At 36.8% G+C, this 13,727-nt stretch overlaps 1 protein-coding gene and 1 non-coding gene across 2 annotated transcripts in view; one reads left to right on the top strand and one right to left on the bottom strand.

Moving 5' to 3' along the window:
- GPC5 (glypican 5) overlaps window positions 1–13,727 on the top strand; it is a 1,382,768-nt gene that overhangs the window by 243,899 nt on the left and 1,125,142 nt on the right. The window lies entirely within an intron of this gene.
- On the bottom strand, window positions 8,630–8,736 carry LOC120365781 (U6 spliceosomal RNA). The gene has a single exon (XR_005580633.1). It is a non-coding gene; the product is annotated as a U6 spliceosomal RNA (small nuclear RNA).

The raw sequence follows: 13,727 nt of genomic DNA, 5'->3' as shown, positions 1-13,727 counted from the left end.
AGTTCCTAGACGCACTCCACAACAGAACTGTAAATTGTTAAGGGTTGATCAGGGGATGCTTAACAGACACTAATTTAAAGTGGGAACTTTGGCCGCAATCAATATTTTAACAGCTCTGCTTGTTAATTAACATACCCTCCAATGACCTTCTAAGAGAAATCTCATTATATCAACTATTGGAAGAGCTAGGGAAATATTTAGTAGCACTTCACTGAGATGTTAACAGCTGAAATGGCAGAATGGAACAAGGGGAGAAGTAAATCAAAACTGAAAGAAAGGTGATTTTTTTATAAGGGGCAAGTTAGGTCAAAGAAGGGGGTTATGAATTGTGTCTAGGTTCTGTATTAATTGTTCATAAAAGTAAAGTTTCCATCAACTACAATTTCTTTTCAAGATGAGCCATTCTCACTGAAGACTCAAAATTCTGTAGTTACCCTAAGCCTGTTTGATAGGAAGAGACGTATTTGCTTGTATGTGTGTTTGAAGGTGAGAGTTTCACATGGACTTTTGCTATTAATACATTGCTTGAAAATCTAAATTAAAATTTTGTAAGTAATTCATCCTAAGCCTGGCTTGCTAAGATCTCAAAATATCAGACATGTCAATTGTATTATTGGACATTGAGTGAATCCAAAGGAAAGGAAGAACTAGAATAGTCTAGATTAGAATGTACTTCCATGAAGAACTGGGATATGAGCTAGTGATATTGTAAAGAGTATGAGAAGAAATTGATCTTATAGAAGTAGAAGCACATGTTGGCCCTCGATGAGTGACACAAGCAGATCCTAGATACAGAGCTTTAAATGCTACGATATCATTTTGATTTGCTCTCTGGCAATAGAGAAATGTTCTGTAGTTTGAGAAGTGAATGTACATAGCAGTGTTTGGCAATTGTTAATCTATTGGTGTCCTATTTGGATTAGAACTAGGAAAGAATTCAATGTTGAGCCTACTGCAATAAACAAGGACATGAATGTATAGACCAGGGTGGTGGCTGTAATTTAAAAGATCATAACTCTGAGAGAATGATCTGAACCAGGAATAAAAATGAAAGACAGCCTTAATGGTAGTGTGGGATTAGGCAGGTCTAGGAGACAAAAATCAGAAAGGGTGTTCATTTTGGAAGATTAAAGCAAAACAAAATCTTACCACAGAAAGAAAACAATATATTCTATCTAATAAAGAAAGTCCATGATTTCTCAACTGGAAACACTGGTGGCTGCAACACCTCCAGCTGTCTACCACCAGTCATTGTGTTTCTGCCTCTAATCTGCTTCATTCCATAATTTGGAATACTAATAAGCTCATGTTTTGTTAGTTGCTGAAGGCAGGCATAAACTGTACAGTTTAATGGAGGAATGTGAAATAATTTCTGGAGCTGTTGTTTAGTCTTTGAGAGCAGCTTCAGCATGACTGTTTCTCCCAGGATGCAGACAGTTATGAAAACTGAACTAGCTTGACATGAAATTATGAAAATATTTCCTTCTGTAATAAAACTGATAGAACCAAAAAAAAAAACCTGTTAACTTCCTTTGTTCTCCTATAGCAAAAGGATGCAGAAAGGCAAGTTATATGACAGCTAGTGTTCCTATCATTGGTTTTACTCTCCAAGTGTGACATTGGTAAACAATAGAATTTCATAAAGTGATCACAAAGGATAGATTTAGGCATCTCAATGAACTTTACCTTTGATATGTAGGCATAATTAGTGTGTTGAGCCCAAGTTAGCCTTAATTAAATTGATTACCTTCAGTAATGTTTGCCTTAGTTGATAATAATGAACATAAGCCTAAGGATTTTTTTCTTTTAGTTTATTTTTCACACCTACTAGTTTCATGTCTAAAAGTTTACAGTAAAGTTTAGTCATATGTTTTAGAGTTATGCAAAGTAGTGGAAATAATCTTGAGACTTGAGAAGTCCTATGTTTAGAGCTGCAACATATTGAATCAAAAAAGGATCTGTGATTGGGAGTTCATTCATGATTGGACTCTCTGCTTGTCTATTGTTGGTGTAAAGGAATACTTGTGATTTTTGCACATTGATTTTGTATCCTGAGACTTTGCTGAAAGTTCTTATCAGTTCAAGAAGTTATTGGGCTGAGATTACGGGGTTTTCTAAATACTTAGGAATTCAGATAACATGGGATATGTAGGAACTCTTCAAGAAGAACTACAAACCACTGCTGAAGGAAATAAGAGAGGATGCAAACCAATGAAAAAATATTTCATGCTCATGGATAGGAATAATCAATATCATGAAAATGGCCAGATTGCCCAAAGTAATTGATAGATTTAATGATATTCCCATTAAACTACCATTGACATTCTTCACAGAATTAGAAAAAAACTATTTTAAATTTTATATGGAATCAAAGGAGACCCTGTATAGCCAAGACAATCCTAAGCAAAAAGACAAAACTGGAGGCACCATGCTACCAGACTTCAAACTATAGTACAAGGCTACAATAACCAAAATGGCATGGTACTGATATCAACACAGACATATGGACCAATGGAACAGAGCAGAGACCTCAGAGATGACACCACACATCTGCAACCATCTGATTTTTGACAAACCTGACAAAAACCAGCAATGAAGAATACTGAATCTATAGGATCTCCTATTTACTGAATTTATAGGATCTCCTATTCAGTAAATGGTGCTGGGAAAACTGCCTAGCTATATACAGAAAACTGAAACTGGACCCCCTCCCTTATCCCTTATACAAAAATTAACTCAAGATGCATTAAGGGCTTAAATGTTAAACCCAAACCCATAAAATCCCTAGAAGGAAACCTAAGCAATACTATTCAAGACATAGGGGTGGGCAACAAATTCATGACAAAAATGCCAAAAGCAATTGCAACAAAAGCCAGAATTGACAAATGGGATCTAATCAAACTAAAGAGCTTCTACACAGCAAAATAAACTATCATCAGAGTGAACAGGTAACCTGCAGAGTGGGAGAAAACTTTTGCAATCTACCCATCTGACAAAGGTCTAATATCGAGAATTTACAAAGAACTTAAACAATGTTACAAAAAGAAAACAACTTCATCAAAAAATGGGTGAAGAATATGAACAGATACTTCTCAAAAGAAGACATTTACATGGCTAGCAACCATATGAAAAGAAATTCAACATCACTGATCATCAGAGAAATACAAATAAAAACCACAGTGACATACCGTCTCATACCAGTCAGAATGGCAATTATTAAAAAGTCAGGCAACAATAGATACTGGTGAGGCTGAGGAGAAACAGGAATGCTTTTACATTGCTGGTAGAAATGTAAATTAGTTTAACCATTGTGGAAGACAGTGTGGCGATTCCTCAAGGATCTAGAACCAGAAATACAATTTGGGCCAGCAATCCCATTACTGGGTATATACCCAATGGAATAGAAACGATTCTACTATAAAGACACATGTGCACATATGTTTATTGCAGCACTATTTACAATAGCAAAGACACAGAACCAACCAAATGCTCATCAATCAGAGCATGGATAAGGCAAATGTGGTACAAATACACCATGGAATAGTATGTAACCATAAAAAGGAATTAGACCATGTCCTTTGCAGGGACATGGATGAAGATGGAAGCCATCATCTTCAGAAAACTAATATAGGACTAGAAAACCAAACCCTGCATGTTCTCACTCATAAGTGGGAGTTGAACAATGAGAACACATGGACACAGGGAGGGGAGTAACACACACTGGGACCTGTTGGATGTTAGGGAGTGAGGGGAGGGAACTTAGAGGATGGGACAATAGTTGCAGCAAACCGCCATGGCACGCGTCTACCTGTGTAGGAAAACTGCACATTCTGCACATGTATCATGTTGTTTTCTTTTCAGAAGGAATAAAAAAGAAAAAATCCATCATACTAAGCAGAAAGAGACTAACACACACACAAAAAGAATCTGTATCCTCTCCCCTTCTTGCCAAAAGAAATGATGTATAACATTTTTAAATGTTGGTTATTCAAGAGACTAAATATTATTTTGTGACTGATTATCTTTTCCAAACATCTATACTAACCATTGACGACATAACAATTGGTCATTCACTTTGTGCTTCTTAGCTTTTGCCATGGCCCCTATTAGAAGAATATATTAAAAACAACAGCTCACAGGAAACAAGAGCTCACCCATCCTTAGGCAAAGAAAGAGAAATTAGCTGCCTTTAGATGTAAGCTTCCTTAGAGTGATGGTGCAGGAAGCCTCTCTACTACGAAACCAGTGCAGGAAATACCACCACAGAGAAGCATGCCCATTACTCCTTGCCAGTGCTTTTTAATTAATTTATTTTTATTTCTGCCCATGAGACTTCTTGATCTAGTACTTGCCCAGAGCAGGCACCCAGTAAACATCAGAAAATAATAGAAAATTATAGTAACATAATTTAATATCCATTAAAAACTGAAGGTCTATATATTTCCCTTCCCCTTTCCCTCCTTTCTTTCCTCTTCTTTTACTCTCATAATGAGCCCCCCAGCGTTATCATTGTAAAAGCATTCATTTGCACTCTTACTTTTCCATTATTGCATTGATTTAGAAACAGCAAACTAAAATCCATTCATCTACTAACAGATATCCCAGATTAATATTTCTTTGCTTATAGCACAAGCCAGAGAATGACACTTTATATTGATTTTGAAGAGGTTGTACCTTTATCTTTGTAACTGACACTACATAGATATCGGTGAACTTCAGCTGTGTGAAAGGCAGAACTCAAGTTTCATGCATCGTTTCAAGTACTTGCTGTTATATGCGCATGATGGCAAAATGTGACGGTAAATTTTATGTCAAGTTGACTGGCCCATGGGGTGTCCAGGTGTATGGATAAGATTATTTCTGGGTGTGTCTTTCTAGGTATTTCTAAATGAGATTCGCATTTGAATCAGCAGACTGAGTAAGGTAGTTTGCCTTTCCCAGTGTGGATGGACCTCATCCAATCTGTTCAAGGCCCAAGTAAAATAAAAGAGCTGAGTAAGGAAGAGTTTTTTCCCTCTGTCTGATTCTCTTTAGACTTTGACTTGGGCAGGAATTTATGCCATCAGCTCTCCTGGTATTTTTCCTCCTTTGACCTCTGGGTATTTTGGTATTTGTATGAGTCTGTTCTCACATTGTTATAAAGAACAACTCGAAACTGGGTAATTTATAAAGAAAAGAGGTTTGATTGGCTCACAGTTCTGCAGGCTGTACGGGAGGCAAGGATGGGGAGGCCTCAGGAAACTTACAATCATGGCAGAAGGTAAAGTGAAAGGAGGCATGTCTTACATGGCTGGAGCAGAAGGAAGAGTGAACGGGGAGGTGCTGTACACTTTTAAACAACCAGATCTCGTGAGAACTCACTATGATGAGAACAGCAAGGGGCAATTCGCCCTCATGATCCAATCACCTTCCACCAGGTCCCTCCTCCAACACTGGGGATTACAATTCAACATGAGATTTGGATGGAGACACAAATGCAAACCATATCAAAATTGTCAGTTTTAAACCGGTTACTATATGGGCAGAAATTTTTGGACGTTAGATTAAAACAAAGAAATAAATTAGTCAAGTGAATCATAGACATGTTTGAATATTTACGCTTGGTTTATATTTTCCTGGCAATTTAAATTTTCTGTTCGTATACAAATCACCTGAATTTTAAAATTATTGAAAATTATAGAAACATAATTTAATATCCATCAGAAACCTGGAAATTTCTGTATTTTCTTACCATTTTCCCTCTTTCTTTTCTTTCCCTTCTTTTACTATTGTCTTTTACTCTTTCCTTCCTCTCTGTCTTTCTTCCTTCTGTACTTCCATATAACTTGTAATATGATAGGTATCAGTAGAACGTGATCTTGCAGGATGTAAGAGTCAGTAATACACATGCGCTTAACTTTTGCCCTAGAAAATAATTACCAAAATACTGTAAAGGAATATTTAAGTAAGGAAAATAGTAAATCAGCTTCTTGAAAAAGCTGTCTAGGTGAATAGTGAATAAAGCTGTCTAGGTGAAATAAGTGAATAAAGAAGTAAAAAAAAAAAATTAAGCCATATCCATATGGCTTAAATCACTAATTCAGTAAATCTTTTACCTGAAAGTATTCTTTGTGTCAAACACTCTGAGAGATATTGGATGTCTCGGATGACTAAAACCCAGAACCTGATTTATAAGTGTTCATGGTTTAGTGGGAGAGAGCAGAGGTAGGGAGGGAGAGAAAATTATAGAAACATGATTTATAATTTGATGAATAAAATGAGGAATGGTAAAATCATGTGTTAGGAGAATGTCAAGATCTACAGAGGCAAGGTGTCAGCTCGTCCAGGGGAGGGCTTTTAGTAGAGGTGACACTTGAGAGGACTTAGGAGAGAGCCCTGTGAAAGGAAGGGACAAGGGTGTACCAGACAGAAAGATGATATAAACAGTTTGTCTACTAGAGATAGAGGCAGGGGATCAAGAAAGATTTAGACGTTTAGACCTTCTAGGCAAAGAAAAGATTGTGGTAGTCTCTCATAGATAACTAAATAATAATACTGTACTACACTGAAACATATGGAAAGAGGTCAGCTAATTTCTAAATGTTATTTCTTTTGTTATTTTGATAATCATTTTTGAGGGGAGAAAATAAAATATTAAAAGCTTTCCAAAATATCTCCCCTTCCCCAGTTCTTCTGCTTTGTGGAATACACTAAATGTATGTGTTGACTTCCCAAGGGATAGCTCAGCACCAGTAGTAGTGGGAAAGGAGATGCCAGGACGCAGCAGATCAGCCAAATGCACACATGTGAAGCACCTGCCATGGGACCACATTGCAGTAGGTTCTACGGACACCTAGAAACTCACAGCTGAGTGGCAAAAACCAAGACATGAACAAAGGGGAATGATACAGTTTTAAAAGTGTTCCCTTAGAGGTACTGCCTTCTGCCGGGACAACTTCAAATGGGAAAGAGTTTCTGTTTTAAGTGACAAGTCCATCTTTCTGCATCTTTCCTGGCAGACACAAAGGAACAATTTTTTTTTTCTCCTGTACCAGAGTTTATGATCTGATTTTTACATTTGTCTCTCATCCAACTATGAGACAGAGTATTAGGACTACTTTATGTAGAAATAAAAGAATTTGACATTAAATGGTATAATCATAACATTTTATTCCACAAATTTTATGTAAATCTCCAAAGAATAACTTCATCAGCCTGGTGATCATAGTATTATACTAGTGACTTATGTACATGATACATGTAAGAAAATCTACTAGCAGATAAGAATTTCATTGAGAACTATTGTGTTGTTCTTATATTAAGAAAAACCAGTCTACTGTTTTATAAGTACTATTCAAGGTCCTTTAAAAAGATTAACTGATTTAATCCTGTATTGATTCTATGACATAAACATTATTACTACTGCTATTTTATAAGAAAGGGAAACAGGGTCACAGAAAAGTTAAATAACTTGCCCAAAGCCCAGGTGGTAGGTGGCAAAGCCCCAGTTGAAAGTAAGGCGAGGGTCCTGGAGTGTGTACAATGTGGGTTCAAAACCGCTACAACAACAGGAAAGTTTGGTATTACTAGTACTTTTATCTTCTAGAATTATACTTTCCATTAATATTCATATAAAGCGTGTCAAATCCTTATGCAATTCACTATAATAAACTCCATATCCACATCCTTATTTTTAAGTAGTCCAGAGAATTTACGTTCTTATGATCACTTCTGGCTCCAGACTCAAGCTCTGCCGGTATTTTGAGACAGAGCTGGCTGTGTTGCCCGAGCTGGAGTGCATTGGTTCAGTCACAGCCTACTGCAGTCTTGACCTCCAAGACTCAGGTGATCCTTAGACTCCTGAGTATCTAGGATTGCAGATGTATACCACCACGCCCAGATAATTTATTTTTATTTTTTTTTGTAGAGATGGGGGTCTCCCTTTGTTGCCTAGGCTGGTCTCCCACTCCTGGGCTCAAGCAGTCCTCCCACCTTGGCCTCCCAAAGTGCTGGGATTATAGGTGTGAGCCACTGTGCCTGGCCTTTGCTGGCATCTTGATGCTCACTTCCTGTCTCCTGGAGGAGGATGCTGACCTTTCTTCACCCTCATGTTGCCAGATCTGGAAGTCAATACTTTCTCTTTCAAATCTCCCAGTTTACCACTATCTCATGATTGCTGTATATATATAACAGAGCTTTACTGAACATTTGGAGATAGTTGAGTTAGTAGTGTCAGAAACATCTATTTTTAGACATTAAAACATCATTCCTGTCAGTGGAGTACAAAGTCCTTTCATGACTCTCTTCGACTTCCTGCTGTATTGTCAGAATCACTTTCTCTCTACTGATACTGTTTGCAAAATCCAGCAGGCAGAGGCCACCCAAAATTCCTATTACTTTTTTTATGTAGAAAAATGTCTAACCCTTATTTACCTTTTTTCTCATCTAGACTAGTTCAAGAGACCTTGCCCCTTGCAGTCAGAGACCATAAACGTTTTTTTCAGATGTTTTCTGAACATCTGAATGGAGAATAATGCATTCATTTACTATCACCCTTTCCCCTGGGTACTATTTTGGTTACATTAAAAAAAAAAAACTATTGGGCATATGTGAGATGAAAATGGTATAAAAGACAAAGCATCATTTTTTTTTAAATATGGAACGCTTCATGAATCTGCATGTCATCTTTGCGCAGGGGCCATGCTAATCTTCTCTGTATCCTTCCAATTTTAGTATATGTGCTGCTGAATCGAGCACAACAAAGCATCCCTTTAAATAAGTTAAACATAATTAAATTTACAGTAAGCATAAGGACCTAGTAGAGAATCACTAATACATATCTTTGACAAATTGATTTCACAAATCTCCATGATTCCAACTTAAGATATATGGCATTAAATATATACTGATATGTACAAGGAGTTTAGAATAGTTGGATTTGTTTGAAAAAGAGTTTCCATACTAACATTCAACTTTCGACTCAAAATCCAATTATTACAACCCTCTTGTGTTACATGCCTGGTGCTTAGAAGTGCAAGATGAATAAAATATGATCTTTGACCTCACAGACTATAGGTATAGTGGGGCATGTAGGGACTTTAGCAGCTAATTATAAAGTACTGTAATATGTATTGCCTACAAAGTGATATTCACACAGTGGTGTGAAACACTAGAATCTACAACTGACAGCCTAATTGGATTAGGGAGACTTCCTGTGTAGGATGGGGTTTGCTCTTAATGATGAGTATGTGTTCCAGGTAGAAAAAGACAGAAAAAATGGACCGTGTGAAGGGTTCGGAGGGTGAACAGCATCGTGTTTTTGTGTTTGGAGCATCAGCTCTATGTGAGGTGGAAGCAGAGGGCAGTGGGGCGAGGAGGGGAGAGGGGAAAGAGTGGAGGAGGTGAGCGTGGAAAACGGGTTAGGCTTCACCCAGGAAAGAAAGGCGTGTATCTCACTCCAGGGTGTTTCGACTTTTAAACATGTCAGGGTCTGGTTTTCTAATATGTACTAACAATGCAGATTTCTGGACCTAATGAATCTGAATTTCTTGATGTAAATCAGAAGCCCCAAGTAACTCTGTGCATACTCAAATTTAAGAAATGTTGCCATAGATCACGTGAGGCTTTGGCTGCTCTCCTTTCTCCCCAACCCCAGTTGAGACTCAGGTTGTCGCTCAGGCTAGAGTGCAGTGGTGTGATCTCGGCTCACTGCGATGTCCATCTTTCTGGTTCAAGCGACTCTCTAGCCTCAGCCTCCCAAATAGCTGGCATTACAGATGCCTGCCATCATACCCAGCTAATTTTTGTATTTTTAGTAGAGACATGGTTTCACCATGTTGGCCATGCTGGTCTCGAACTCCTGATCTCAAGTGATCCACCTGGGCCTCCCAAAGTGCTGGGATTATAGGTGTGAGGCACCACACCCGGCCACCGTTGGCTGTTTTAATGTTGGATAACGCTAGTCATGTCTAGTACTACAAGCCAGTATACCATGATGAATATAAATGTATTTAGAAACCAAATGAAAAAAAAATCTGTTTTTAATACAGCTTGAAAACTACATGGAATCCTGGGTAGCAACTTAGAGTAGTTTAACTAGAGGAAATTATATAGAATGTTTACTAAAATACTCTTGGTGAAATTTCATCGACTGCTCTTTTTTTTTTTTTTTTTCTTTTGTACCCTCCCTCACACACAATAGTGAATGTGAATGTCTGAGTAACTTAATCATTCCGGAAGAGTGAAACAAGCTTCATGCTTTCAGGATAACTAAAGATCTTAATGGTTTGGAGGCTTTTGAAAACACTGTGCAAATTGTGTTTGACTTTATTTAAACTACCAAGCTAGCTTTAAGTTTCCATGCAGAGAATGGTTTTGATACACAGCTGTTCTTGGGTATAGAGTGATAAGTGAGCTGGCACTTAACCTTATAAGGTTTGGGTGGGGTAGGGACAGGGACCACTGCTTGTTAAGGCCTTTGGAACCAAGTACACAATCTGCATGTTTGCCTAAAACACTTCACTATATATGGATATGGAACAGCTTGCATGCTCATGTTGTGTGGAAGTGAAATCTACATTCACGTTGAAAATAGGAAAGCAGAATGAAGTGCAGTAATGACAAGTGTGGACTGCAACATGACCAAAGTGGGAAAGCTGTTAAAATAAATAATGCTGATGATTGTATTGGAGTTCATTGTGAAAAAGATGTGGGGGCTGGGCGCGGTGGCTCACACCTGTAATCCCAGCACTTTGTGGGGCTGACACAGGCAGATCACAAGGTCAGGAATTCAAGACCAGCCTGGCCAACACAGTGAAACCCCATCTCTACTAAAAATATAAAAAATTAGCTGGGTGGGTGATGGGTGCCTGTAATCCCAGATACTTGGGAAACTGAGGCAGGAGAATTACTTGAATCCAGGTGGCAAAGGTTGCAGTGAGCCAAGATTGTGCCATTCTGCTGTAGCCTGGGTGACAGTGTGACACTACATATCAAAAAAAAAAAGAAAAAGAAAAAGAAAAAGATATGGGAAGCATGATAGATAATTCTTTCAAATGAAAGAAAAAGGGGAATCATAAGCAGGGTGCAATACAGAGGAATTATGACTCAGTCCTTTTATTGAAGCTCGATACTTGCTATTTTTTAATAATTTTCAAATGTATGACAGCAGCTCCACACAGAAACTAATGTGAATTCCCAAGAAAACAAATTTTAAAAAAGAAAAGAAATAGAGTTTAATTCCAGTTTTATGAAATTTGATGCCTTAGCTATAAGGCCGTGATATTTTGATTGTATTAGATATGCAGTTGGGCCCTGAGAATGGTTTTAAAATGGAAGGTTTTATTTATATTTGTTTGTCTTTAATAGGAGAGAAGCTCAAGTCCCTGAGATGGTTATAGAGGCATTTGGGAGATGAATTAGTTCATCTGTGAAGTTCTTTTCATTTCAAGTATACTGATCTTCCAAGCACTTTGACCTTGCCCTGCAAAATTACAGCAATAAGGGATTATATTCTTATTTTTTAAAAAATTCTTGAATAAGAACACTTTTTGTTTGAATTGGTAGATGTTCATAAAGAAAATTCATATTGTTTCTAAAGTCATACTTTTGAAATCACAATTATTTAGAATTTAGATTTCTACCAGTCATAGCTTTGGAAGCACCTTTGTTTTCAAATGTATATTTTCTAGTGCATTTAAAAAGGGCTTCCAGTATCCCACAGCAAAAATTACATAATTGTCACACCCTACTCTTTCTGTTTTTGACTACGTTACTGTTGGAGCATTTTCTGATAACAGCTGTGAAAGCAGAAATGGATGTTGCAGTAAAACAGACTCTTCTTGGTCTGATTGATTTTTGTGCTTTATAACCCATTTTAGTTATCAGAAAGTATTGCTATTTTTCTCCAACTATTTGGAAAGAACGTAATGGTCTAAAAGATTGCCTACCTTCTGAGGAAGTTTCTCTCTGGTCAAAATACAAACAGGATATTTGTTAAAGTGTCTGTAACTTTGGAGTGAATACTTTCAATTCATTTCTTCCTCTCTTTCCTGATCTGTAACTGTAGGAATCACTCAACTGTGACACTAGGCTATATGATCTAGCAGATGTGTAAGACCCTGCTCAGGATGCTGTAAAATCAGAAGATTGCAGAATAGAATTTAAACCATTTTAACTTACTTTATATTAGAGCATATGGTGGCCAGACTCATAGATATTATAATTTGGCATGCATTTGTATGATGAGTTGGAGAATATTTTTGTGTTGCCCAATGAAATTTCTTAGCCATTGCTATAAATCTAATAGAAACAAATGGATATATTGGAAACACTGTACTGTAGGCAGATATCCCAAGAACCATGAAATGAAGAGATAAGATGCTGCATTAGTGATTCATGCTAATATATTGCTATTTAGATATTGAAAATCCACCAGAATCTTTTAGCACCAAGAAGAGGGTACAAATTAATGACAATTCTTAGAACAATAAATATGATCAATGACTTTTTGTGATTGGACATAATTAAAATATAATTAATATGATGGCACAGGAAATTAAACTGTGATAGTTATTTCAAGGATGTTAAAAGTTTTACTTTTGTACGTTTGTGGATCCAGTAGAGCTGACTTTAAAGGAAAAGACTGAGGTAAGTTCTCATTATGTAATTTGAGAAACTCCAAGTTCAATTAATACATTTTGGTTTAGAATGCCATGTGTTACTTAACAAAATGTCTTTTCTAGCACTTGGATATTCTTTTAGGCTTGTTTTGGAGACTCTACAATGTAAATCAAGTTGTATTAGTTTACTCAGGTCTGTGGTCCTGGGCTGAACATTGCATTTTAATAAATAAATGAAGTATGAAAACATTTAGAGTGCTGAACATTGAAGTCAGGAAAAAAGTGGACTGAGGAACCTGGGAGCTCTTTTAGTAATCCAAAAGTGGATGAGATAGATATTAAGGAAATATCTAACAATGAGAAATAAATTTTTGAAAGAACAGCTATTCGTGACTAACTGGACATGGGCAATAAAAGTTCTAAGGCTTTGAACCAGATGCTTAGATGGTTGATGTTAACATACGGAATAAGGAAGTCAGAAAGATGTTGAAACAATAGAGGGAAATAATTGGCAAATACAGATCCCAGGTCGATATGTGATACATTGAAGAATAAATAGCTAAATCTCAGGTAAGAAATATTTGCTTCAGCAAAAATTCTCAAAGTGTTCTGCGGTTCTGGAAACCTCAGAGTGTTTGTGAGATCAAAAGTATTTTCATAATACTCTGAAGTCGTGGTTTACCTTTCCCTCTGTATTTGCATTTGTATATACAGTACAAAAGCAGTGGTGAGCAAAACTGGAGCTTTACCACAAATTAAATTGGTGGCATCAAACCGTACTATTAATAGTAATAACTGTATGTTTTTTCACCGCAAACTCATATTTTTAAAAGCCATTACATTTAAGAAAGTCCTGATAGAACAGCAAAAATTATTGATTTTAAATATAAACTCTCAATTACACATATTTTCCATGTTCTATGTCATGAAATGGTAAGATTGCATCATAAAACAAGTGTTGCACATATCAAACTATAATGTCTGTCTCAATGAAAGGCACTTTTGCAATTGAGTTGAAAGCTGAACCAGCCACATATATATATATATTTTTTTTTCTGAATACCCTTTGTTTTCTTGAACAAAGTGATTGACAGGCAAGCTATGGTAATTTAGATGAGTATTTGACAA

This window comes from Saimiri boliviensis, chromosome 16 (genome assembly GCF_048565385.1).
Source record: "Saimiri boliviensis isolate mSaiBol1 chromosome 16, mSaiBol1.pri, whole genome shotgun sequence".
In the NCBI taxonomy this organism is placed as follows: Eukaryota; Metazoa; Chordata; class Mammalia; order Primates; family Cebidae; genus Saimiri; species Saimiri boliviensis.
This window is presented reverse-complemented; position numbering and strand designations above follow the sequence as displayed.